The sequence below is a fragment of the Aythya ferina genome (genome assembly GCF_964211825.1).
Source record: "Aythya ferina genome assembly, chromosome: 1".
In the NCBI taxonomy this organism is placed as follows: Eukaryota; Metazoa; Chordata; class Aves; order Anseriformes; family Anatidae; genus Aythya; species Aythya ferina.
In genome coordinates, this window is record NC_140296.1 from 22,326,629 (window position 1) to 22,354,542 (window position 27,914).

The 27,914-nt window shown below is 39.9% G+C and overlaps 1 protein-coding gene across 4 annotated transcripts in view; it reads left to right on the forward strand.

Annotated features, from left to right (window-relative positions):
• MTUS2 (microtubule associated scaffold protein 2) overlaps window positions 1-27,914 on the forward strand; it is a 279,879-nt gene that overhangs the window by 49,646 nt on the left and 202,319 nt on the right. For 2 of the 4 annotated variants that reach the window (XM_084534381.1, XM_084534382.1), the window contains exons 3-4: window positions 954-1,070; window positions 8,541-8,610. The exons of the other annotated variants lie outside the window; for them this stretch is intronic. The gene's annotated coding sequence lies outside the window, so the exon portion shown is untranslated. The remainder of the gene's footprint in view (window positions 1-953; window positions 1,071-8,540; window positions 8,611-27,914) is intronic. 4 annotated transcript variants of the gene reach the window in all.

Below are 27,914 nucleotides of genomic sequence, written 5' to 3' on the forward strand. Positions count from 1 at the left end.
CCTTGGGGAAGCCTCAGACAGAGCAATAGGCATTGTTTGCTTTCCGTAAAGCAATCCACCTGCTTTTTGCTTCCTCGAAATATTTGGGGTATAACTGAAGCATCTAGTGGTATCCCTTTTTGCCAGCTAGCTGGAAGCTGATTGCACTCTTTGGGTATATAAAATTGGGTATATAAACTCTTTGGGTATATAAACCAAGGGGCAGCAAGAACGGATGATTTCTGCCTTTCTTTAAAGGCTTCGTATTCTCATTTTAAAAGTAACATCAAAAATTGAAGAAGATACAGGAAGGAACCATAGAAATAAGCCAAGAAATTACAGTGACAGGCATTAAACACCTCAATATACTGAACAGATCTGAAAAAGCCTGAGAGGTGACTTGATATCATAGATGAATGTGGCCATAGAGGACTAGAGGATAAAAGATTGTCAAGGACTAATGGCTGAAAGCTGATACTGTTGAAATTCCAGGTGGAAGTCAGTTACCACTTCTGCAGCTCAATAAAGGGGCTAATGAATGAAATTTAATAACTCGTGATGTACAGAGGTCAGACCAGATAATTGGTTCATTCCTCTGGGTTTAAGTTCTGTGAATCCAAGACCTTATTGATGTATGTCCTGCAATTACATGAAGGTAAAAATAAATGCTAACTTGCATACACAATTCTGTAAATCTGAACCAATCTGAAAATGTTGTCTACAATCCAGAAGGCAATATCAGAGGCTTAGAAGTTCAGAGGCATTTTTGTTTCACTTTTTTTGGGGGTAAAATTGTTCTGAGATCAGTTATCTCCAAATTATTGCTGTGTGTAATTTGGCAATTACTTGTGAATTTGAAAAGATTTAAGAAAGTCTTTCCAAAATAGTATAGATGAAGAAGTCAATAAAAATTAATGTTTCTGAAGTGAATAGGATTTTTGTCCTTTGTAAAAATAAACTATTTTTGCTTTCAGATTGGTAGAAATTAGGAGCAATTAAACCAAAGTCAACAGATTGACGTTTGTCAAATTGGATGCAAGCAAGTTTATACTGCAGTCCACCGACAAGGAACCTTGTAACATGTACTCCTTGTAGGTTTTCTGATTTCAGCTGTTTATTTGGACTGCTTGAATTATTTGTTTTGTATAAATTAGCTGATACAGTTAAGTATTTTTCCTGTTGGTGAAAAATTTGCAGGTTGCCTCCAAATGCTGGAAATACCATGAGTGAAGTGTTTTCAGCCCCTGCATATTTGTGGATTTCACCTGGAAGATTTGCATTTTGCCACCTGTGGGCTGGTAGCATCATCCCATGTTTTTGTCCCAGCTTGTGTATAGAGCTGAAAGCCTTCAAGGAGGGTGCAGGAGATGCACAGGGAGTGAAATTCCCTTCAGGGTGCAAGGCTCTGTCCCAGCCCCTGTGCTCAGCTGGTCCTCATGTGCATGTGGATGTATTCATGGGGAGTAGCCAAAGTCTGGGCAAGTGAGGAAAAGCCTCTTCTGCATGGCCCTCCTGGGAGGCTTTTCCATAAATGTTACTCCTGAAGTGGAGAAAAACGTTGGGAAGAGCCACGCACTCATCAGTATGCACTTAGGGAATTGGAAATGCCGGTGTGTTTGAGGTAATATACAGATTAAAATGTGGTTTTAATTTCTTGGGATGGTTACAGGGAAGCTCTGCTTTCCCCATGTCCCTTCCATTAGCCTCTGTTGATTTTATCCTAGAATAGCCTCAGTCTTGCAGCTTCTGAATTTAATTAGTGTTAATACTGGAGATATTTAGTCCCATTCAAGGGAGGAAAAAAAAAATCAGAAAATTTGGAGATAGCTTGTAAAGATAGCAGCATGGAGAAGTTTGTTAGCTGGCCTGTAGTAATTAAGCTTATTTCCATAGCAACATTATCAGTTCAGCTCTAGAATTTAGAGATTTTTGTGTACCCGGTAATTAGAACTAATATCCTAATTTTAGCAGAGATATCACATTTGTATTTGGCAAGTCTTGTAACTAAGCGCACTGATTGGGGAGTGCAGTAATGTTCCATTTTCCTTGATTTCTCTCGCTCGGATCCCTTCAGACTGCTTAAGTAGCTATAAGCAAAGCAGTGCAGCCTGTTTTCTCAGTGCATTAGGCTGCTTTTACCTTTTGGGGGAATCGATGCCTACACGCACACACGTGCGAGCACTTGCATGTGTATAATTTACTTATTTATAAATATAGTGAAAATCTTGCCTGCCTGTGCCATCCTTGGCAAAACACAAAGGCAGAGCCAAATTACAGCAATTCAGAGAACGCAGATAGTCCTCATCTGAATCGACTCGATGATTTTAGCTGTCATTTTCCAACCTAAATGATTCAGTGATTCTGTGCTCCAATTTCATATGGTCGTGGCCTCTTTCCCTGATGAGAGGTTTGCATGGAGCCCAGGAGGGTTTGGGTGTCCTGTTCGCTCACAGGCCTTGCCAGCCATGGGGTCATGGGATTGACATCTTCTGGGAAGGGAATCTCTCATCCCATCTCACCCTCACTTGCTCGATCTGCTTGGCTTGACCTCCATTCCCAGCCTGGTGGGCAAATGTCAGCCCTGGCTGTGGCTGGTTTGGGGTTACAGGTGTGGGGACAGCCAGCAGACTGCTCCTCGTATGGTGAGCAGTGTGCTTCTCTATCATCTGTACCCAGCCTTCGGCTGCCTCAAAACTTGTCAAACTTCAGTTTCTGAGACCTCTATCTTCCCTAGCCCATAGCTGTCATGCTTACTGAAAACTGGCCAACAGGCTCAAAGGTTATTAGGGAAAGACAATGTGATTATATAAGTCTCAATTTTCTTAGAATCCAGGCTAGCAAATGAGTCTTCAGTGTTTTAGAAATAAATCCCCACATCTAGGCAGAGTCCACAAAGACCCATTAGGTGATCCACCTACTGGGTCAATCTTGTTTTGATTTTTCTTTTAAATATTTTCCACAACAATGTTATTCCCTTTTCCATATCACTCTTTTAAATAAGGATAACGCTGGAAATACAACACTCTCAAGTGGCACAGCAGGTTCAGCATACACAGTGGCTATGTAGTGGAAAATAGCATCCAAAGAATTGCTCCTGTTGCTAATGAGTTCTGAACGTAAGAGAACAGTTAATGTATTCATAACAGGCTTATACTCAAAGATTTGTAAATAATTTATGGCTTACCATGAGTGGGAAGCCAGCTACCATAAAGCTTGGACCCAAACAGAAACTAATTTTGTATCAGCAAAGGATTTTGGATTTTGCAGATGCAGCATCTCAGTTGTAATCCCCCTGGCAGGGAAAAAAAAAATAACTTAGTAGACTACGGTAGAATATCTGGGGATTTATAATTTAGTTTTTGTGGCCTCCTGGGGTTCTATTACAGTTTGGCATCTACTTCCCCCTAAGGAAAATGAAACTCCTTGCAGTTTGACCAATGTTTTGCTAAGCTGTGTTTATCTGCAGAAATTCTATTATAAATTTAAATTAAAGACAGTGGAGAAATCCATTGTTGGCGCACAAACGCCCCGTTGGTGATGGATTTGTGTGTAAATTGGCAGATAGTAACTATTCATAGGAAATACTAGTGAAATAGGCATACATGCTTTGCATGTGAATCATGGTGGCCTTTGGGAATCTAGAGCACTGACTTCTTTGTCATGGATTGAAATGGCTGAATTAATGTTTAAGTACAAAATATTTTGTGTAGGTGCTTTTTGTAAGATTGCACAACTGCTCAGCAATTGGCAGTGGCATAGGGGATACCCTATGGGAGGCAGGATTGCCTTTGTTCCCACCTGAGCTGTTTTTATAGCTGTGTGAGCAGCGCGGTGGTGTAACCTGGACCCTGCCTTGGCACTGCACCCCCTTCCCTTCACATAAGCTCAAAGTTTAGCTCTGAGAGGGAAGTGGGTTGAGAAATATCACCATGGTGAGAGATGAAACGTGCTAGTTGTCTTTTCCATCGTTTGCAAGCTTGGACATGGGCACAGCATTTCTCTTGCTGGCCTGGTCAATTCACCCAAGTTTCACATGGGGAAGCTCTCCTGTCTGCTGGGGGCCAGTGACAATCTCTTGAAGGAAACACAGAGTTATAAGGCCCTTACTAACAGCCAGAATATGATTCTTCTTATATTCTCTATTTTTTTTCAAAATTATTTGGGCTTTTGGACACATCTCTGCATTTATCTACAGCACCTGTGAATCTACAGAATGTTATTCAAAATGTTAATTGCTGAAGAAGTAAAAAAGAGGTGTTTTTTTTCCCTCCTTTCCCTCCTTATTGTTCTCAATTTTAGTATGCAATAGAGAGGCATTTTAATTTTTTAAGTTGCTTGGGCCTTTTTTTTTTTTTTTTTTTTACAGTTCATTGGGCTTTGAGGACAGTGGTTGAGTTGCTACTAGAAATTTAATTGTCATGAGGTGTAATTCAATGTCCCTCGACCCCAGGAAGGGGGTCAGCATGAGGAACATGCTTCCACTGACCTCACATTTTGATGAAGACATGGGAACATGGTAGAATAGGCTAGTGAATCCTATGGATTTGTTTGATCCTTTCTTCAGTGAAGACTTGAGATCCAGAAAGGATGCCTATCACTGCCCATAAGCATAATTTGCAACCTTTAATTTCAGAAAGATTTCTTGAACCATTTATGGGCACTTTCTGATTTCCAACAAACAAGTAATTGCTGTTTTTAAATTTCTGCTTTCCTAGGAGACTGTATCCAAAGCTACGGTTTTTCAAGCCCTGGTACCCCTAGCAGCAACACATCATTTGCTGAAATGAAAGAACAGCTGAAAAAAATATATTCATGTATTTATTGTTTCAGGTATTACAAAATAAGTGGGTCAAAATGCTATTATACTAATTAAACGTGGTACTAGTTTGCCTTTATGATCAAGATAAATCATGTTGGCTATCTGTCGGTGATGCCTATTTATTAGGGCTGACATTTAGGTACAAACTGTTGGGAATCTGGTTTGCTGCACACAGATGAGGAGTCTTTGGCTTCTCTTAATCTGATTCTTACTCAGGTATGAAGAAGTGGATTGTGGAAGGGTTTATAAAGGATGCAGTGTATTGTGAGATTTATTGCAAGGAGCAGCAAGAAGTGGAAAGCCAACAAAGTGCCCTGTCATATTCTGTCAGTTAAAGGGTTTTGTATGGCCATCTGCTGCAACAGACAGGACAAGTGGAGTAATATTTCTGACTTACTGGATAGTACATAGAGGTAAATGTGAGAAAGAAGAGACAGCAGTGTCTTTAGTTTAGTCACTCCATTTAAACTTTTTTCCTTTAATCTCCAGTTGAATATATGTCATCATAATCTATAGTGCAAAATCGAAGTCCTCCCCTAAGAACGCTTCCCATAAATTCATGGTGACTGTGGGGTTTACTTTTATAAAATATGTTTAATAGATATTTTTCCTGCTCCCTCTGCATTGTGACCCCGTGGCCTGAAGAAGTTAAGTTCTCCTGCTCTGAGGAAAGATGAACTGTTAGGTATAGTGAACATGTACTGAACCACAAGGGAGGCAGATAGGTTTGCAGGTATCTGCTCCTTTCTTAGAAAAATTTAGAGGTGATCAGCAGTTTGTGTTGGTTGAACGGGTCTTACAAAGGGAACAGATGATCTGTGCTCACTGTGATCTGCCAGAAGAATAATAGGAAGAAATGGTGATACCCAGCTAAAGATAGGGACATGATCTGAGAGGGAACATTTAAACTTCATAGCATGTGGAAGTTGTGTTATGATTAAATACAGTCCTTCTGGTCACACAGATTAAGCACCTGAATTAAGAGTGTGCTGTTGCTTGTTGTTACTGAGAACTTATCTGGTTCTCTTTCTGGTTGTTTTTGCTTCTAATACCTCATATACAACATTATCTGGCAGCTTGTTTTCATTGCAGTGCCTTGTTATCCTGGTGATTCATTGTCCAAGATAAGGTGAAAAAGAGATAAAGCGTGCATGTGCTCAGTGCTTTTCACCCTAAGTGGTCTCTGAGCGCTCAATGTGAGGATGACCCACTTCAAACACTGGTGAAATATGGACACCAAACATGTAGTGATGTGCAGGTGCACTTGGCAGCAGGTTGAGACTGCAGGTGAGAAACACCTATGGTAAAGAACAAGTAGGTTTGTCTTCGGCTTACCAAGAAATTGTGTGTTCACTACTGGAAACAAATGTTACATGTTAACTCTGATGATAACTATGGTTATTGCTTCAAGGCAATTACACTGTTATTTAAAAAATCAGTAATGTAGATGTAAAAGAGTGTCTCCAGCCCAGGTATGTTTTGCTAGGAAATAGTTTTGTGATAGTTTTACAGAAATCAGCAGTTCTTAGTAAAATGAGTTAAATCATGTAGAGGGATTAAAGTGCTGACAAGCTAAAACTAATCCTTCTAATTATTGAAGGGATTAGCATAAAGGAAATAAATGATGCATTTCTGGATTTACAACTGAAGGTTATTTTATTGGTATGATAATTTCTTGAATCTAGTTGTTTTTCAATGTTCAGGTGTGATTTCCTTGCAGATGGCAGTGAGAAATATACATAGAAATGAAAACACGTATTTAAGAATTTAAGAAAACAAGTATTTAAGAAAAGAATGCCTTATGTAAGTATTTTTCTTCTATAAGTGTTTTTCTTCTATTTTGCCAATCATATGGAGTTGGTCATCGACTTTGTAGATTGCCTTCTGCTTGCATCAGTTGCACAGCTGAAACTTACCCCTTTTGATAGATGTTCGTTGTTTGAATCAATATATTTATTTTCAATTAATTCATGAAGACAAGTGCATTTATAGAAGTTTTACAAAGTTTGCCTTTTCAGACTTACATCATTATGTTGCTTGGATTAACAGTGCGCCCACGTTCCAGAAGTCCCATCTCTTCCAATAAAAATAGATGAAGTCATGTTGACAGTGTGGAGGGCTACAAAAGTTACAGGACTCTTTGTGTAATATGTATTCTGCAAAAGAAGAAATTATAAAGTAGAAGTGATCTTTGTTGTTGTTGTTGTTGTTTGTTTGTTTGTTTTCCCCTGCAGTTTGCTATGTTGTCTGCTGCCTTTTTTTCTGTTCTGTTAGATAGAGCAGGTCTTGTAGGGTGTTGACCCTGGTGTGAGCACAGATGTGTGCAGAGTGTGAGAGCAACAAGTTGGCTTTGGGGGTTAGACCATGAAAGTCTCATGAATATCAGATGTTTTCAGCCATGTGCTGAAAGAGGGAGAGGGAATGAAAATAAATGAATGTTATCAAACTTGCCATTTGGTTCAGAGGACTCAAATTAATTTGAAGTCTGCACACTGATCAGTCCTGTGCTTGGATGACTGGCACTGTGTTGCAGATAGCTTTAAAAACTGCTGAGCATAGTGTATAACCTTTCCTTCTAATGGTGGAATCAATCACCCCAGGATTAGCATGCTCACAGGCACTTTTTTTTTTTATCTTCTGCCATAGTATTTCTTCCAATAAGAGGATGGATTACCCGATGAACACTTGAGGAAAAGAGAGGAGTCTTCTCTGAATGAAACTATATGAAAGTCCATAGAAAAGCATAATTTTTCATGTGTCACTTGAAATAAAGCACAGAGAAATACACTTCTCATCTTGCAGATTTTTTTTTTTAATATAAATGGGAATATTTAACTACAAATTTGTCCAGTGAATACCTATAACCAAGTTAAGTAGTAACTTTGATTTATAAATGCATTTTTTGAATGGGAGAGATCAGTCTAACCGTATCATACTTTCATTTCAACAGTCAAATTCACATTTGTGCAGCACATCAGCCACTTGCCACTTCTCACAACTGTGTCTTCAGTATGAATAGTTACCTAGGAAGATACAGGGAGAGAATGCAACAAAGGAATTCAACTGCAAATAATTAGATCGAGCAAAGAGAGAAAAAACTTTGCTTACTAGAATACAGCTTTTTATTTGTTAAGTTTGCAGAACATCCTCTTGAAGAAGCAGTCAGTTTACATCACTGCTTGTACTCTAAAAAGTATACACAATACCCACTAGTGTAAAGGATTTCTTTCTCAGTACTGTCCTAAGAGGCTATACGACAATTTCCACATCCAGTAGAGTTTCCAAAGCATGCGTAAATTTTCCATCAAAACAATTCTGAGAAATAGATATGTTATTTACTTAGTCTCTCTTCATCACACAGCACTTCAGATGGGTAACAAACCCAAAGACTGCATCCTCTAGGGGTGTAGAGTCTCTAAGCCTCTCAGCTTCATTTTCTTTGACTTCTAAGACCCAGCAGCTCATGCTGCCACAGTGCCGCATCCATGTTCGAGAGTTGCTCCCAGTGTTCAGTTTCCGTAGCACTGGACAGGCCCAAAGCTTGTGCTGAATTGCAAGCAGCAGCTCAGGCAATAAAATAAATAGAAAATGTTTGGTAAGGTGGTTCAAACACAATCTAGATTGGTGCTTTTGTGAAAAAAAAATGAACTGACAGTTCAATAAATATAATACAGAGAACCTCCCAATTGGCCTAGGGTGATTTTTTTTTTTTTTTTTTTTTCCATTTTGGTATCTTTTCAAGGCTTTTGATGACCAGAGAGCAAGAGCCTTCCCACAGGAGCATCTTCAGCAGGAACCAAACAAAAAAGACTGTAAGTAATACAGTAGGCTTGCGAGGTACACCTTGCAGCTACTGGATAGCACACGATCTGACAGATTCCCCCAGAAATAATCCCTATGTAAATAAAAAATAGCATCTAATACCCAATTTACAAACAGCTCTATGCTCTGTTCTTGGATTTGCACTGTTGGGCCAGTAATTCATCTTTCACAGCCAGCTTTTCATCTCCTTTACTCTTTGTCAGATGTACAAACTAAACAGGAGATTGCGAAACAGAGATATTTTCTAAACAGCTGATCTGTTTTTTCCCCTCTTCAGCTGGCCTGGTTTTAGGTGTGTCATATTAGTCACTTTATAAGAAACAAGCAGCCATATTTAAATAGAAACTAGGTCCCCATTTTAAACTGAGTTCTTAATCTCATGTCTAATTTCCCACCAGGGAAGCCTAATCTTTCTGGATGTTCATGTGCTGAATCTTGGTGGAGAATAAGGGATTTCTGGGAATTTTAGAAAAAGAGACTTGGCTAAAATTGTGGAAGTTCATATAAGTTCATAGACAAAAAGTCTCTGTTTGGGGTCTTTGTGCTACTTCTGGATGAGCTGGCCTATATATTCCATGTGAGTTTTGCTTTCCCTGTCTTAGGAGACTTCCTCTGAGCTGTGAATTTCTTGTAGGAAATAATAGGTCACTCGCAGAGATGTATAATAGACTTAAAGTACAGAAGGGACGTGATCAATTAGATTTTATTTTTTTATTTTTTTGGAAACTTGGCTGTAAAGGTTTGTCCTACTTTGTGACTGACGTTTTATGCAAATTATTTAAAGCACTTTTGTGTATTAATTATAAGTTGTATATATTATCATATTCATTATCTTCTTCTTGACAGTACATGTTCTGAGCACTGTAAAACATCTAACTTGGCACTCTGGCTGTGTACTAGAAGTTGGCAAGGTCACTGGGGAATTTCAGAGTTGTCAGTAGGTGTTGGAAGTATTCAGGTTTTTATGGCAAATGTGTCCGCATTGATAAATTATGGCCAGACTCCTGGTATGGGTGAGAAGGACACAGTAGTCATGAAGCCTGTTCCCTCATAGGAGTGAAGGCAGTAGTTCACTGGTGTGTATCTTGCCTTCTTGATTTTCCTACTTGGCTGCTATTTTCCTGCCATGATCCAACATGGGGACAGGTAAAGAGATGATGTTGGCTCATCAGCAACCCCGGCAAATGTCTGTCATCTTCTGATTCTTAACTAGCCCTACAGAAGTTCAGTTTAGTGTAGCTGGATGCAGCAAAATCCTTGTGTCCTGCCTGGGATACACTCTAGATGGGTGGACAGCTAGACGGATGAAAAGCTGGCGTGTTATTTTGGGCTCACAGTGTGGTAATTGTTGGTTCACAATCTATCTGCAGGCCAGTTAGGAGCCGAATTCCCCAGGTATCCATGTGGAGAGGAACCCTGCTTACTATTTTCATCAGTGACATGGAGAAGGAGACTTAAAATGTCCCCTCATCAAGTCAGTGGGTGACACAAGACTGAGGGGAACCACATGATATGTTGGGGGGCTTGGCTGTCATCCAGGGGACCCAGACAGACTGGAGGAATGGGTCAGTGGAAACCTCATGAAATTTAATGAAGACAAATACAAAGTCCTGTGCTGATGGACTAAATTCCCAGAAGGGTATAGGCTCAGCATCCTGGGCTCTATTAAGAGTAGAAGAACCAGAAGGAACGGATTATCCCATCTGCTCAGTACTTGTTAGACCGCATATCATTACTGCATTCAGTTTTGGCCCTCACAATACAGCAAAGACATTGATGAACTTGATGTTTGAGGGAGTTTGGCAGAGACCAAAAAGATGGTGGGGCTAGATTATTTGCCCTGGGAGGAGAGTCTGGGAAAGGTGAATTTGTTCTACTTGGAGTACAAACAGCTTGGTGGGGGACTTGACAGCAGCCCTCAGTGCATACAGGGTCATTGAAAAGATACAGCTGGTCTCTTCATGATGGTATGTGGCAGGAGGACAGAAGATAACAGGCATAAGATGAAACAAGAGAGGTTCAGACTAGAAATATGGAGAACAGGAGGCTGTCCCATGAGACAGTCAATCTTGTACAGTCTCACTGTCATTGGAGGTTTTCAGGAGCAACCTGGTCTGAGCTCAGTGTTGACCCTGGACTAGAGACTTCCAAGATCCCCTCCAGCCTGAATGGATCAATGATTCTCTGACAGTGGGCCTTTAAATGAACCCAAAAAATGCTGAAGGATGGATTTTTGAAAAAAAAAAAAAAAATATATATATATATATATATATATATATATATATATGTTTCCTTGTATTTGGAAGAAAGGAATACTTTTTTTTTTTTTTTTTTTTTTTTTTTTTTAATGTCTGACATTATGGTATTTTCTTTCCCATTTGCTTTGGGATTTTTTTGTGGGTCTTTCTTTTTGGGTAAAAAATAGAATTATAGATGAGGTTTTCCAGATTTAGGAGATGATTGCTTTCCAGTTTTGGTAATTACTTTATATACCAATTCTTCCAGTCTTTAGGCATAAATTGCAGTACTTCACAAACAGAAGATCTGACTTATTGTCTGACCTGACTAGTAATGAAGCATTTTGACAGCATCTGGGCCAATTCCCTGCTGTGTAAGCATATGTAGTGCAATTCACTTCAAAGAAGCTACATGTAATTGTACTAGTGGCAAGTTTGGCCCATTTTTAATAAAATACAACTAATAGGTTTTGTGCTTGTAAATTATTTAAATGTTCAGACAAGGTCTTGCTGATGAGCAATTATAAGAAAATCCTCTGACACAAAAAATGTCAGATATTGCCAAAAAAAACAAATGGGTCTAATCTTCAACTCCCAAAGCGTTGAACTGCAAGGCCATTTGCACAAAAGGTACAACACCTGAACTGATGCAAGATCCTTCACCAATTCCACTGCTGTTAAAACACAAAAGCTTTAAGAAGCCTTTTCCTGTCAGTGTTCCAAGATCATAAACCAATTTTTGAGTGGCACTATAGAGCAGGATAGAAATATTTTACACGTTATTCTCCTTAGGAGCTTTTCTGTTCTGACACTTTCTTTGGATGTTTCTTCCCACCTTAATTACACAACTAAAATGCTTTCAGACTAGTTTCAGTTTATAAAATCAAAAATGTTTGGATCTCAGAGCTGTGTATGAGGAGAAGAAAGTGCAGCCTAAAAGGCTGTGGAAGTATTTTCCTTCTTTTGGGAAATAGCTCAATGAAAAGTTCATCATTAGGGTCAGATTTTAACTTACGTGGTATGTAGATTGCTCTGTGGGTTGAGAGACTTGTTGAACTGTTCCTTTTTACACATAAAAATAGTAGATTGTTTCTGATTTTTGAGTTTTACATGGCACAGTATAGAAATTAAAATCTGACTTTAATGTTGTTAATGATCCTGTTTTAAAATCAGTGAGTTTTGTATATGCTACTTGTATGCTCTTCATTGATGGTAATTTGAGTATCACAAGCAAAACACATACGGAACTTGTCCTTACATCTGCAAAAGTATTCATGTCACTGTCTCTAGCTCATCATATCCAACTCACATCTCCTCAAGTGCACAGGAGAAGGAACATCACTCTGAATTACTGTCAAATCCTGTTTACCATTACAGCAGTAAGATTAATTATTTAAATGTGCAGATTGCACAAATTATACTAGAAAATTGGAATATTCACAGGCATCGGAACTTGGTTGCAGGTACTTTGGGGCACAGTTTGTGAACTAGGGAACCAGGGAAATGTTCTTTCAGAACTTCTCAGTGTCTGAGTGAAAATGAGGATGGGTCCATGCCAGTTGTCCTCCATGTGGCTGAGGACATAGTGACGTGTATTGAAGTTAGGAGTAGCACACTGAAAACTAAGCTTTTATCATACAAGACATTTTTTAATGTCACCCTACCAGTGACCCTTTGTTTAGCTGTCTCAGGAAGCTGTGATATGAGCATAGCAAAAAATAAATAAAATAAAAATGTAGTGTGAAGAGGATGTAGCTCCAGAGTGCTTCCAATCCCAATGCAGTGATAGTCACTTTCTGATTGATAGCTGGGCATATTGGTTGCTGTAGTAACTTAGATATATCAGATTCTCCAAACTAAACCTTTCAGTGATACCCAGACAACAATTATGAGCATAGAATATGTTAAAAACCTGTAGCAGATCTATGTGATTCCATTGTAAATGCTATCGTTTGTTTGTGTCTGTACTGCTCGAGGTACTGGGAGTATCCATGGCTCTACTAACAAACGGCACAGGCAAACTGATTTCCTCTTGGCCACATGTTTGTCTCCATTGGAGCAAGTCGGAGTAATGCAGACATTGCCAGGGAGTTAACTAATGCTTAAGCAGCGTGGGCAGTTGGGCTTGGTGCTCGTGCTCATGCCCTGGTCTGTTCCTATTTAGCAGAAGAGAGTCAGCCTTTATTCCTGGCAGCTGTGCTGTTGTGCTTCACTGCATTTCATGGCCAAGCAATTGAACATTAGTCCCTGAAGTGTTTCCAGTTTGCTTTTTGAGTTCACGTTTTGGTTTCCTTCAGCAGAAAAGAAGGCACTTTTTTTAGTTCTACAGATATGGATTCATCTCACCTGACTTTAAACTGTCCAAAAGTTAGGTGTCTCTTCTGAGTCCATCATCTAGACTACTGTGATACTTGAGGCAAAGCATGATGCATTGCCGTGTCATAGAGACCTGTCTTAGGACTGGTTGAATCCCCCATGGAAGTGGCTAATGTCTCTCTCTGCTCACTATATGGAGACAGTTAAGGCGATTAGCTTGGACTAGACGCCTAAGTTTTAACGTGCTAAAATTAGATGGGATAAGTCCTACTCCCAGCTACTACATTTATCTTCAGCATCTCTTTTTCTATTTTGTTTCAAATTTCATGGCTGTACTCATCCATTTTCCATGTCTTCTTGCTGTTTTTCTCTATATTCTTTGTCCCACATGTACATATTATTTCCTTCAACTTAAACCTGATCTCTGATGCTGGAATGGCAAATGGGATTCCACAATACTTCTGCTTCAGTCTATTTGCTGAAGCATTGACTTTCTTAAAGCATTTTTGTACTGAAAAAAAATCAGTCTATATATGAGGCAGAAGCAATAATGTAAAGGCATCTTGCTAACCTAAAACAAAAGAGCAACATCCAGAGTTGAATGTTATTCAGTGAAAGGGAAACCTCTGGTTTCTAGCTGAGGGAAAATGATATTGGGAGTCTCTGACACCCTGCGTTATGCACCCATCCATCAAGGGCAGCCACAATTCAACAAGCTGCAAGAAAAAAGAACAAGATCAGGAGAGCAAGCTCTGGAGAAAATAAGGGACTGTCACCTACAACTTGTTGGCCATAATATTTTTCAGTACATAATGAGTATGCAGAATCATTTTTTTTGGATGAATACAAGTGTGAACTTCTGTTGAAATCTGTAGATGTTTTCAGACTTTCTTCAGTAGGGGCAGATTTTTGTGCATGGTCTTTATCTCTCTGGAAGGAGGGAAAGACAAGCTAATATTTCATTTTGTTTGTGGAACAGCCACTAAGTTTGGAGTGTTTCATTTGGAAAAAGGATATCGGCAGAATGTTGCATTCTTATGGATGAAACTTTATCAGCTCAGTTATGAATCTCAGGTATGCTGTTCTATGATGGATGAGTAGCCATGAGTAGCCAAAGAAGATATGTTTATTTAATGCTTATTTTGATCCTCATTCTCTGAAACTGCTTGACAGCAAATATCTGTTTAACTATATGCAAGTAGTGCTTGCTGAGGAAGAGAAAGGCAGTACTTTGGGATTTAACTTGCAACTTTCCTTGCTTCCCATCTATTTTTGAAATATTATCAGCCAAAGGCAACTAGAAACAATGGTTTGAGAAGTGTATAACATAGCTGCGTCTATGTTTTTATATAGTGCTTGTTACCCACTTTTTCTGTGCATCATTGTATGTTCTAAAGTGGTCCTTAAGATATATTGCTGATAAATGAGTTGCATAGTTCTTCATTCCAGTCCCATTACACATTGTTAGCCAGGGAAGGAGGGAACCCCACAGAGGAGTCCTGGGGAGACTGCAGGTGTTACAGATACTGCAAATTATACAGGCAGTTGTCTAGGGAAAGGCTTTATGCATTTCAAGTGTTGTATGTGTTGGGGGGGGAGTAAGTGTTGGGAGATCTCTCTGCCAACACCCTGGGGAAGGCTGGCAGCTGAGGCAGGATCTGCAGAGGAGTTTCTTTATGAAATGGGGTCTTGCACCCATCTGCCCTGTGCACTTGCGTGTGTTCTCCTGAATGCCTGAGCCTCTTTCCCCTCTCAGGCACCATGTCTGGCCTCCAGGTGGGCTGTGGCATGTAGTAGGCCAGGCCGCCATAGTGTCCCCACAACGCCTTTCGACAGGGGTAGCCCAGCTCCTGGTGGAGGAGCTTTTAAACCTTCACAAATGGTATGTTGGGGCAGGAGGTAAAATGGAAACCAGTGCCTGACACAGCCAGGGAGGTGGGTCACAAGATGTCCCTGTGGCCAGCACCTGAGAGCTGGGCCACAGTACAAACTGTGTGCTGCAGGGAACCATTTGCCTCATGCTGGGCAGCCTGTGTGACCTGGAGAGGTGCTACACCTCATGTGTTGCTTTTGTTTGTTTTGAAGACCTGATATTTGAAATTTGTCATGAATGACACAAAAATTCAGAAACCACAAAATAATCTGATCTCTTAGAGTCATCTTTGTGTCATTTGTTGCCCACATTCTGAACACAAAGGCAAATGTGCAATATTTTTGATCAGTGAATCTGCTGCCAATGTCGAAATATGTTGTGAACCAATAGCCAAACATTGCACAGATGTAACTCAATATGATCCAAGCTTCAAGGCCAGAAATACTTGAATGCAAAGATAACTGATGCTTGGAGAAATACCTTAAAACTTTGTTTCCCAGTGCATGTAATATGATTTTCCATCTGTTTGCTGCATAGTAAAGGAATCCAAAAGCTAATGTACTGTAAGATTATAATCACATTCATTTGTTTTTCAATTACTAGTGGGTATATTTTATTTCTGATGTTGAGATAGAATCCAGTATTTTTAGCGAGAATGTGGATAGTAAAGGTTACAATTTATTCCTCAAAATGTGGGGCTTCTTATTTTTCCTATGTTTGACATACAGTCACAGATAGCATAATTAGAGGTGTTCCTTCTTTGCAGTGGAATGTGACTTGTGTAACAACATTCTTTAAATGGCTGTTTCTGTTTCAGTGAGAAATAAACATTTGGCAGCGTCCCATTGTGCCATTTAATTAACTTGAGTCATGTGAGATATGTGAGCTGGGAGACTGCTACAAATTCTTAACGCCCACAGCACATGAATGGGACATGTGTGTTGCGGCCCAATCCTGATAATAGGGCAAGTGTTTTTGATGCTGGTTTAGAGGAGCTCTAGTAAAATAGGAAGATACCCGGGCAAGAATAAGTTGGCAACATGAGGGAGATGTTATAATACAGCCAAACACACCAGCTACCTCCTTATGTCTCAGTCAGCCTGACTGAGTCCAATTGTGGCAGACCAGTGGTAGGAGGTAAATGATGTCCTTGCTTCTGGATTTCTCATCCCACAAAGGTGCATCATTAGAAAGAGGCTTCTGGTATCTTTGGAACTGAGACAAATGCCTTTCCCAATTTCAAAAATCCTTTCAAACTGGGGATAGAGATGAGAAGCAGTTTCTGGGTTTAGATTTCTTTGTTGGGAAGAGTTTTTTTATTAACTTATGAGCCAGAGCTTTATCATTTATGCAAAATTATGGAAGCATGTGAATCACATAATGGAAACAAGCTGACAGATTTCACTCTGTTTGGCACCTGCAGTTTGCTGTACTAAAGCTCTGTATTGCTTTAGATCTTGAAGTGAACACCTGAGAAGTTGTTATAGAGGCTTGCTTTCTTCTTGTAACATGTTTTCTGTTTGCCAGTCTCGAATTTGCTTTTTCTCCTGTATATAAACCCAGAAAATAGGTATGGGAAGGCTAGTCAGCAGTATTATGTTAAGCAGTGAAACATCTTAAAGGAATATAGGCATATATTAATATAGGAAATATATAAATATAGGAATATTTTTTGTCAGGTATGCTCTTCTTTTTGCTTCCTTCAAGGATAATGCTTGACAATGCTTTGCTCCAGAAAACATTAAATTATTAACCTCACTGATGCAGTTCCCTGTGATACACTACAGGATCCACGTTTGGACATTTAGACAGATAATCCAAGCATTAGTCTGTGGAAGATTGTCTGTAAATAATGTAAGAAGACTAAAGCAAAGGATATCTTCTTATGCACATAACTGGTATGAAATGTCTCAAACTGACAGGGTGGAGCTGGGATGTAGGTGCTTTGATTACATGGAATTTTGCTTCCCTGAGTCATTTCTACATAGGTTTCATGAGCTGATATTATGAAGTACTTTGTGATCTTCTCCTTCCACATATACTTGCTACATGTCATTTTTCATCTTACCCTGGGACAGAGCCTCAAGCCCGGTGCTGGAGGGAGAAGCTTCCCCTAAACGCTCCATAACTCAAGGCTTAGGCAGATACAACACTCCCATTATAAGCCAGGCAGACGTGAGAAAGGGTGGTTGTTCTGGGAAGAAAGTGCTGTTGTTGGACCTTCTGATGGTGCCCCTGGGAGCCTGACTCAGCCAAGAAAACAGTGGCATTTCTTGGAACAAGGACCCCCTGCTATTTGTTGGGGTATTCCTATTATATCCCCATCACCTCCCCACCTGGTTGAGTGCCTCTGTGAGGCAGTCTGCCACAGCCAGAGCAGCCATCCTGCCCTTTACCGATGCACTTTGTCTCCTTTAGCAAACCTGGTAGCCAATTCATCCCTTCAGGAGGTCTCACCACTGGACTCTGCATTGCTTCTCTTATATTGATGTGGTTGTCTTAGCAACAGCAAGGACTTTAGGGCAGGGGTGAGCTCTGATCTCTTCTGTACAGCACAGTGCAGAATCCACATGGGCATGCAAATGTTTTATGATAATCATTTCCCTTCCTTCAATGTTTTATTCTGCTTTTTTTTCACCAGCTAAACCTCATTTTGTTATTTGTTGCCCATTAGGATTGCTTCTAGGGAGGCCTGACAAAACTGTTACTGAAATTGTTCACTTAAAGTTATAGATGGTGTTCAAAGCACCCGCTGATTTGTTGAAAAGTGCAGTTTGGTAGGTTTTTAGCCTCACATTGATTGTGGGATGCTGTGCTGGCGACAGCAGCGTGCAACAACATAAGCACCACTGCTTGTACCAAATGCAATCATCAGTGTGGCATCAGAAATGAAAACCAACTGAGAAAATGTTATCTAGTGGTAGAAAAGTGCTCTGTTAATAATGAAGGACAAGTATGGGCAGAGAGCAGGACATTATTCCTGAGAGAGCTGGCAGAACAGAGACATAAACTGCCTCTTATGAAGACACAAATCTCTGTAAGAAATAGGTCACATAAGATTGTTTAGTGGGGAAAAAACAAGTGAAGATGAGACCCAGCATAAATGCAAAGGAAGCAGAATTGCTTCAGAGCAGTTTCTGACTTTCATGACACATTTCACTCACAATGCCCCCCGCCTTCTCTTGCACCTTGTAATTTAGGGCCTCCACTTCCTTCCCTGGCCCTCCAGTGTTGGGGCTAGGCTGCTTCCTCTTGTCTCTACCATTAATAGCTTTGTTCCTGCCTCTAGTTGTGCCAGCATGGAGATTGTTTGCCCAGTGCCACATCGGATGTTGGAAGTTTGGTTGGGATGGCTCGTTTGGTCCAGGATCACCTGTGCTCCTTCCTTGCTTCCCTCAATGCTGACCCTCAGAGTGTGGCAAACAGCCAGCCCGGCCAGGTAAAACAAGTTATAGGGCCCCTGCTGCACCTCACCAGTTGGGAGCCATGGCTTTGGAGAAAATGTCTGTCTTTTCTTACAGAAGAAGCAGTATTTCTCCTGAGGGATTTCTTTCTGGTGTTGTTCTGCAAAGATGGTGCCTGTGTTGTCTAATCAGCAGTGGGAGTTGCGTAGGGACAGAGAATGCTCAGAGAAGATTAAATCTTCACACTTTCCAGCTGTTCAAATCTCTCTTTTTAGCTGTTAATATCTTCACTGAACATTTGTGAACCATGGTGGTTTTTTTTTAAGACGCTCATAAAGTGGCTGTATTTTGACCTCAGGAGGACAAAAATTACATGCAAGTTGCAAATCATCCTCTGTAAAATGGTAAGCAAGGACATTGAATGAGAAGTTCTAGTGTCAAGAGGTGTCTCTTAGAGTGCGTTAGTCTAGGCTGAACCCTATTTCAGTGAATATTTCAGAAAGTCTCTGGCTGAAGGAGTTACCCAGTGATTACCCCGGCATCCAAGTAAGCCCTGGGACTTCCCTCAGCCAAGCCTTTGGGTGCTGTTCATGTTCACCTACCTGGCACAGCAGAGATGTTGCTCACGGTGTTGTGGATTGCAGGAACTGAATCCTTTCTAAACGTGCTGTTCAGGTGGTTTTCCTTTTGGGGCCTCAGTCAGCATGGAGAATGAAAATTGGCTAATCAGTTTTGCTTTTGTTTACTGTCAGTTACTCTCTCTCAAGTGGTATCAGACCTCTCCAAGGTTTGAATTATAAACATTGGGGGACCGTGTTTATTTGTTTAGAGAAAGCCGTGACTCAAATAGAATTAAAAATAAATAAATAAAAATCACATGAACATTTGTATTGCTCTCATGGAGTGTAAATTCAGACAAAGATTTCCATGAGAGCGTTTTTTCTAACCAAAGCATCTGTCACTGTTTGAAGTTATGAAGATATCTTCATATAGGGAGATAAACACACATTATCTACCTGCCACTTACGATACTCAGTAGATGATAAAAATAAACTAGAGAAAATGAAAAATAAATTAATAGAAGATGGAGAAGGTGGGCTGGCAGGTATATTACCAGTGAGCAGAGAAAATAGCAAGACGGGATGACAGCTGAGGACATGCTGCTTGCTTTTTTCTGAGCAATCATTATTTCTGCAGGGAGTACCTGTGCTATGAGAATCTTCTGCAGCAGATCCTCCGCAGAGGTGAACAGCCCCAGATTGCCTCATCTTCAGTGCATATTGAACTTACTGATTGTGGCTCCTTCAGTTTTCACTTTTAATTACAATTTTAGGGGTGCTGGCTGAAGTTTCCTCTGGTCTGTGGACAGCAGGTGCTGTGAAGCCAATGGGATGTTTGTGCCCAAGGTGGCCAGGAGACATGGATCTGCACGGCACAGCCTCTGCCCTTGGCAGGGTGTTGAGCTAGGTCAAAATGTTGAGCTGCAGCAAAAGGGGGCTGTTGGGGGCTAACCTGTGTCTGGGGATGATTAGCATAGCATGTACCTGTGTACGTGAGGAAAGTAACCTTATTAAATAAAAGTCACTGCTCACACTTAAGAATTGGGATCACATACCACCACCCTTTTGAATGATGAGAGCTTGGTAACATAGAGAGGAGCTATTCCAGGGCAGCCTTCTTCAATGCTAGTGAACAATTTCGTGCATGTTTAATTTACTTTTATATAAATAAAAATAAAAAAATAATAAAAAAAAAGTGTGATTTTACCACTGCATAAAAGAGCACCAGGGGCCATCCTCTTGGACCAAAGCTGTGGGAGCTGATGGTCCCTCATCCACAGTGGGCAGCGCTGGTGCTCCCTGTAGCAATCCAATGAGGACGGGTCACTGTTGGAGCAAGCCAAACCAGAAGCAAACCAGAAGTTAATCTGAACAAACAGTGTTGAGGGTACAAAACATAAGGTATCTTTCCACTAACTAAAACCACGTGTAACAGAGACATCTGTACCAGAGCTGTCACCTCAAACTGTGCACTCCCTTCCTTCCCCTACATTCAACGAGGAGGCATAAGCAATTTTAAAGCCACATTCATCTGTGACATATTTTAGTTAGGATGAGATGACTCCCACTCCAGAAGTTACTGCTTTTTCCTAATGTGGATGGAGGGAGTTTAGCCAACTGCCTCATACATATGTACCTGTGCTGTAAATATCTCACGTGAGTTCAGGTTAATCCTGTCCTGGAATATCTATTGATTGTGTCTTATGACTCAGTTTAGGAGTTCCTGAAAAGCTGCCCAGGTCTTCCTTCCAATCCTGTATTTCTCAAACTCTGTAGAAAAATCCAGCCCATTATCGTTAGGTTACAATTTTACTTACAGAAGAGAAAAGACTTTGGCATGCTGAGCATGTTAAAGGCTTTCTCACCACCTGAGAGGCTTATATAATGATTTTTATTTGTTACACGAATTGTTCTGTATATGAAGCCACTTCCTCAAACCCACGTAAAACCAGTGTACCTAGCAGCAAAAACACAAATACCTTGTCTTTGATATCTGCAAGGGAGTTAAAGCAATTACTGTTAATCACTCACACATATGGAAATGACTTATCCAAGCAAAAGAGAAAAGCCACTTCCCAGTCAAAGATACAGTGCTTGAGTTCCTTTTTAGCTACGCTGGTGCAAATTGGGAGTTTCTGGTGTCAATTACATTTTGTCTGGATTTTCACTGACTTAACAGAGATAGCAATCAGGCCCCCTGGCTTCTAATCAAGTTTGATATTACCCTGGTGAGTTGTTATAATCCCTGAAATGGCACCATGTGTTAAGAAATCAATTGCGTTATGAAAATTACTCAGCTTTTCAGTGGTGCTAATGTAATCTGGTCTAATTGTCCAATTTTACCTACTAAATAAAGAAAATATTCAGAATTCTCTCCAGTGGAGATTCATATTCGTAATTATCAGTGTAAAAAAGAAAGACAAATATTTTCCATCAAGGACAAGAGTTTTCAGTGTGCAACATAGAATAACTAGTCACTAGTAAGTAAATTGTCTTAAAAAATGTAGTTAAATTAGCATAAATACTCAGTGATTGCAAACATCTGAAGAGCATTATGTAAGGACGGAAATATGTAAGTTACTGTACCAGTGAAATAACAGAGAGCATTTATACAGCTGATGTAAGAACTATACCTTACTTTATTGTACTGCAATCCATTTCCACTATCTTTGCATTGTACTCATTGTTTGAAGTTGGAACTACAGCTTTTGTGAGTTGAAGTACTTAGCATTATGTTTTTTGGGGGATATACTGAATCAGAAATAGTAAGTAAATAACAAATATTTGCTCCTATGCTGACTAGTTTAAGGTGAGTTGTATTCTTCTCCATAAGTTGTTCTTGAAAGTTATGTGAAAAGTGCAAAGATCTGGTTAAAGTTTTTTTTTTTTTTTTTTTTTTTCTTAGCACTTCTGAACATCTATCTGCTTTGATTACTTAAGAGGGGGATTCCATACTTGGAGAGGTCTTGATGTTTTGGGAAAATTCTTCAGAATTTTGGCTTTTGAAGATAAAATCTTTTTTTTTTTTTTGCCTTTGCATAGTTCAACTCAAAACAATTTGTAAAGTCTAGAATGAATCTTCTCAGAATTTTAGTAAAAATAAAATAGAAAATAAGAAGCTGACAAATATTTCTACCTCTTCCTATTAGACGTTTCCCAGAGAGCAGAACCAAGCTCAGAATTTTTTAATTCAGTACTTTAAAATAATCCTCCATATGAAATGAGCTGTTTGAAAAAAAAAATAGTATTAATTGGTTTATGATTCTCAAAATCTAGTCAAAAAGATGGCACACAATACCTCTGAATTAGGATTTTTCTACTTGGATCATGATTTAGTTGAAAGAGGTAAAATAAAAGATTTTCATATTTTCTTCTGTAAGTATATAGCCAGACTGGTTCTGCTTTCATACAAGGACACAAGTAGCTCCAGAGAGACTCTGTTTTCCTGTCTGCTCTACTTTGTTCACAAATTCTTTGGGCATGGGGATTTTCTTCTGACGGGAACTCAGCACAGATAGCACGGGTTATTTCTGCTACTGCATGCCTGTGATTCAGCCAGTGGAAGATGAGCATAATTGAGCAATAGTCCTAAAATTCTGCTATGCACAGGAGTTGTGTGTATGTGCTTCTCAGAAACAACTGCATCTGGAACACATTTTTATATGCTAAAACTTCCATGCTGGAAGAAAATAGCAAAAATAAGCATCCTCCCATACATAGTCAGTAGGCAGCTGTTCACTGTTAGAGTTAACAAAAATGCAAATTTTGGTCATTTGGGAATATCTTGTTATCCTTCTACCACAGCTTTGACTGTGTCTCTAAAACAAAACCAGCAGATGCAGTTCACTCAGGTGTTTGGTTGGCTATCCTGCAGCTGAGATGGATAGTTACGTGTTTATTTTACAAATACCAATGTGAGTCACTGAACATTTCACTTTGTGCTCAGGGTACTCTCTGCCATGCAGAAATGCCTCAGAGCACAGTGAGTGCAGTTGCTTGTATAAGCCCTGAAAGGTGACTGGGGCATTCAGAAGAACTACAAAGTGAGAAACTTGTAAAGGTTTCTTTTTTAGAGAGCCACATTACATTGCAAATGACCTGTCATGCTTTTCACTCTGCTGGTGGGTCACAACACAGCATCATCCTGCCTCGCTGAACTGCTATAGCATGTACCAATCAACTGCCATATATGATGTAAGGTGTGGTTGTGGGATATTAAAATGACAGATGGATACTGTCTGCTTACTGATGTGCTGGATGGATATCCCATTGGATTCTTCAGAGAAGGGAAAAGCTGCTTTATTTCTCACACACATTTCTTTTGTGTTGAACTAATCCAATCTATAAGAAATGCAGAAGAAGAATTTTTGCTCTCAAGACCGAGAACAAGGTGAGAAACAACAACACACACACATTAAGATTCTTCTGTAGTCACGTGTGTAATAAAAAAGACCAGATTTGTTGCACCAGGGAAACCCTTCACACAGATATGGATATACACATTTTCAGGAAAAAAAAAATCAGAAAAAAAAAAAAAATCAGAATTGTTAGCATCACCAACTGTTTGGACAACTTCATGCTTCATAAAACCTGTCAAAGTATAACATCAAAACAACAGAAATTTAATGGACTTTGGATAGTATTTTGGGATTTCTTAAATCCTTCAAGGCATAATCTGTTTGTAGAACTAGACATGATAGGAGCTATTAGAAGGAGTAGCAGCTGGTAATGTTCTTCCCCCATATACTTCTTGATTTCTCACACATTGATCAGTTTATTAGCTGCTTGTGTTGTGTGTTTTTTACTTTGTGGCTTTTTTTTTTTTTTTTTTTTGGATGAAAAATATGGTGTGTGGGAAGGAAATATTAATACTAATTCAGAATAATACATTTATTATAATTGCTTTATTATGGTAGAAATGAAAAGAGCACAACAAAGGGAAGGAGTTTATAGGGAAAAAAGTTGACTTTTTGCTCTGTTTGCCCATAAAATACCACTTTGTCACAACTATCTCTGAATATCACACTTTATTTTCCAGAGAGAAAACTGAGCCTGGGGCACATTTCATTAAATCTTTGCAAACTACCAATGTTCTGCTTAGTATAATCATGTTAATTCCAGTTTTCACAAATGTATGTGTTCCACTGTCCATGTCTCTTAACTACTAATCCCACCTCCATGAAGAGCATTTTGGGAGCAGCATGCTGTGAAAGTTGAAGTTAAATTGTTCCGGGACTAGTTTCTGAATGCTACATGGAAACTTTTACACTGGCATTAAGGAAATGCATTTCCTTCATATGTGGTCTAGATACAAAGCAAAAAGCCATGCTTGTTTGAAGCCTGATACATTGACAATGCAGGGACTAGGCGTGTTTTCAGTGTTGTTTCATCCTATTCAATACTGGGAAATCTGAACAGGGTGGTTGCTCTGGATGGGACTGGTCCCACTGGTCCCATCAGTTGAATCCTGGACAGGGATTAGCACTAATACTGAGCAGTCGCAGTACTAACTGACGCTGAAAGTATTGACTGAGGAGTCACTTCTATTAAAAATGCTTATGTGTTTATATTTATAATTGTCACTCATAAGCTTTCCTTTTGCTATTTTTGTTGGGGAGGGAAGCAAAAATTTAAGGGTATGGGTGAGGAAGAAAAAAAGATAAAAACCAAGTCCCAAACTGGGACTCTTAAAATAGGGGATAAGCATTTAAAATAATGAGGAGGCATGGTGGAAATGAAGTCCAGAAAAAACCTTCAGGACTGAGTATTCCAGTAACAGCTAGCTCCTCTGATGTCTTAGGATATTGGGCCCAGGTAGAGGATTAATAAAATATTAACCTGACAATAACTGCTACTGCTGGATACAATTGCTCATTATCTGAAAAACGGTCCAAAGAACTTAATAAAATAGAAAATATCATTATTTAAATTGTCTTCCTGAAATGATTTGCACATGGAAGAATCATCCAAGGATCATTTCATCTTGATTGAGCGCCATGCCGTGTATCAAGTTACATCAGATTTATGCTGTAAGCAGCCATCCTTCAGGAGCATCTGTCTGGCAAAAGCTTATTCTAGCCAAGAGGCGATGCAATTGAATAAGTCATCACATTTCATGGATACAATTCTTCAATCAGTCAGTGGAATGGAAAATTCTGAATGCGTTGGCTATAATACATCTATCTAACTGGGGATATTTTTCCTTTGTGTGACAGTGACATTTGAAGCTGTACGGGGCAACTTGTGTATCTGTGCAGAGCTGGATCCTGCAAACAATACGTTACTTCATCAGTAAATATAATGGGATTGCTTGAAAAAGAAGACCCTGTTTAGACTGGGTGTAAAAAAGTTAGTTTGTTCCTGAAAAAGCTGAACATCAATTACATGAAATGTATGTAAAATACAAGAAAAGATAGCCTTCTTTTCCGATCTCTGAAAACTTTTATTAGCTTGCAGTTTGTGACTAGTGTTTCCATAAAAGTTACATGCCAACTCCCATAGACCGTGATGGAAATTCCCATTCCCTTCTCATACACACTGTGGCAAGAGATTTTCTATGGAAGTACAATAAATTGTTAAAGGTCTTCCATTTCATGTACAAGTTTAATTACTGTAATTTTCTTCATGCAATTTTTCACTTTCTGCTATAGGAATAATGACATAGATAAGTAGTAATAAGATAATACAACGAGGACAAAGGATTATGACATGAAACAGGAATTAAAAAAATCAAAGTTTCTGTGTCAGCAGCACAGCAATAAAAAAGACATTAAGAAAAAATCTTGGTCTGAGAGGAAGAAGGAATTTCTCATCTGCTGAAGCTTTAATCTAAACTATGTTGAAGAATATAGGGATGTCCCCATGGATTTTGATAAAGCTTTTGCAGGTGCCTAAAACAGTATACATAGTCTTAAAGACAACAAGATCTATTTGTGTGATGTTGGCTTCTCTCCTTTCCGATTTCTGTATGCATGGTTTCCAAAGGTTGATTGGCTCGCAGGAGAATCTTGAGTGATCCATCTGGGTTAACAGAGCTAATGTTTGATTGTTTTGGTCCAGGTCTTCTACTGGCACCACCAGTATGCCTCAACATGAGCCAGGTGGCCAACAACTGCCCCACATTATTCAGTCTTGTCTTCCTTGCCTGATAATGTGTTCTTTCTGAACTTGGATTCACAGGATGGTTAGGGTTAGAAGGGACCTTAAAGCCCACACAGTCCCACCCCCCTGCCATGGGCAGGGACACCTCCCACCAGACCAGGTTGCCCAAAGCCCCATCCAGCCTTGCCTTGAGCACCTCCAGGGATGGGGCACCCACAGCTTCTCTGGGCAGCCTGTGCCAGGGCCTCACTGCCTTCATAGTAAAGAATTTCCTCTGAATATCTCATCTAAATCTTCCCTCTTTTAGTTTAAAGCTGTTACCCTTTGTCCTGTCATTACACTCCCTGACAGAGTCCCTCCCCAGCTTTCCTGTAGGCCCCCTTTAGGTACTGGAAGGCCGCTGTAAGGTCTCCCTGCGGCCTTTTCTCCTCCAGGCTGAACAACCCTAACTCCCTCAGCCTGTCTCAATAGGAGAGGTGCTACAGCCCTCTGATCATCCTCATGACCCTCTTCCCTCCAGGGTTCTGTCCAGTGGCACTCGACCAAGCAGATCCCTGAAGAGACCAAAGCCTGCTCTCCTGAAAAGCCAGAGCTGCACCTCTTCCTCTTGCTCCATGATACCTTTTTTCCTCTTGGGGGAGCAACCCTGATTTTTCATGAAGTCTTTGATCCGATCTTTGCTGAACTTATAAAGTAGAAAGCAGAAAATTGGCATCTCTTGACCACTTTAAACACTTACTTTCATATTTATTTATTTTTAATTGAAATAAAAGCCGTAACTGTTCTGCAGCACATAGTTCAGATCCCCCTGGCAGATACTGCCCAAACTGGAAGTTTCCCTGTGTCCCTCTGGTGCATCAGGCTGGATTCAGGAACAGGCAGTGTGTTACACTATGGCACTTCCACACTAAGTCTTACCTTAAGAAATTCATAGACAAATCTCTTCCAAGAACCTCTGAGATTGTGTAACCCAGCTCTTGTTGCCCAGAGAAGCTGTGGATGCCCCATCCCTGGAGGTGCTCAAGGCCAGGCTGGATGGGGCTTTGGGCAACCTGGTGTGGTGGGAGGTGTCCCTGCCCATGGCAGGGGGTTGGAAATGGCTTTAAGGTCCCTTCCAACCCGAGCCATTCTATGATTCTATACTGGACTGTATTTGCTTGCACAGAGAGAGCTCAGTATTGGTTCAAACCATGCCTTCCCAGACCCTCTGGCAGTGCCATAACCTTGTGGACCAGTCATGTGAGTGTCTCAACAGCCACTGTGCAGAAAAGCCCAGTGCTCAGAAAGCTTAGTGCTGTGTATTATCAGGACCCAACTGGCATTTCTCATTCATTTCTAATGGGGCTGGAAACAGACTGCATAGTCTTATCTCAGAACTTGAATTCCTTATATTTTGGGGAATGTTAGGTGATATTTGAGGTTTTGAAACAGTTAAAAATCTACGTTCATTGTGCAGAAAGCATTAGGGTTTTATACAGTGCAGTGTATCTCTGCCTTACATTCAAATGTAAAATACAGTAAATGTGAGGAAATAAACAGGATTTTCCTCATTGATTACCCAGTACAGATCTGAAAAGTGATTTTTTTTAAGTAACTGCTCTGTTGATCTTTTCTCTGAACATGCTATGAGTTGGAGTCAGAGGAAATTTAATATACTGTATTTTAATGCAAAGTTTTTTCCAAAGGGTTTTTATAGAACTAATGCAGGGCCACCCAGACATAATGAGTCCTCCGAAACATGCTAGCCTCTTTCTTGCCTAACTGGTATTTGTCCAGGAGGGACAGATGATGTGTGTCTACCAC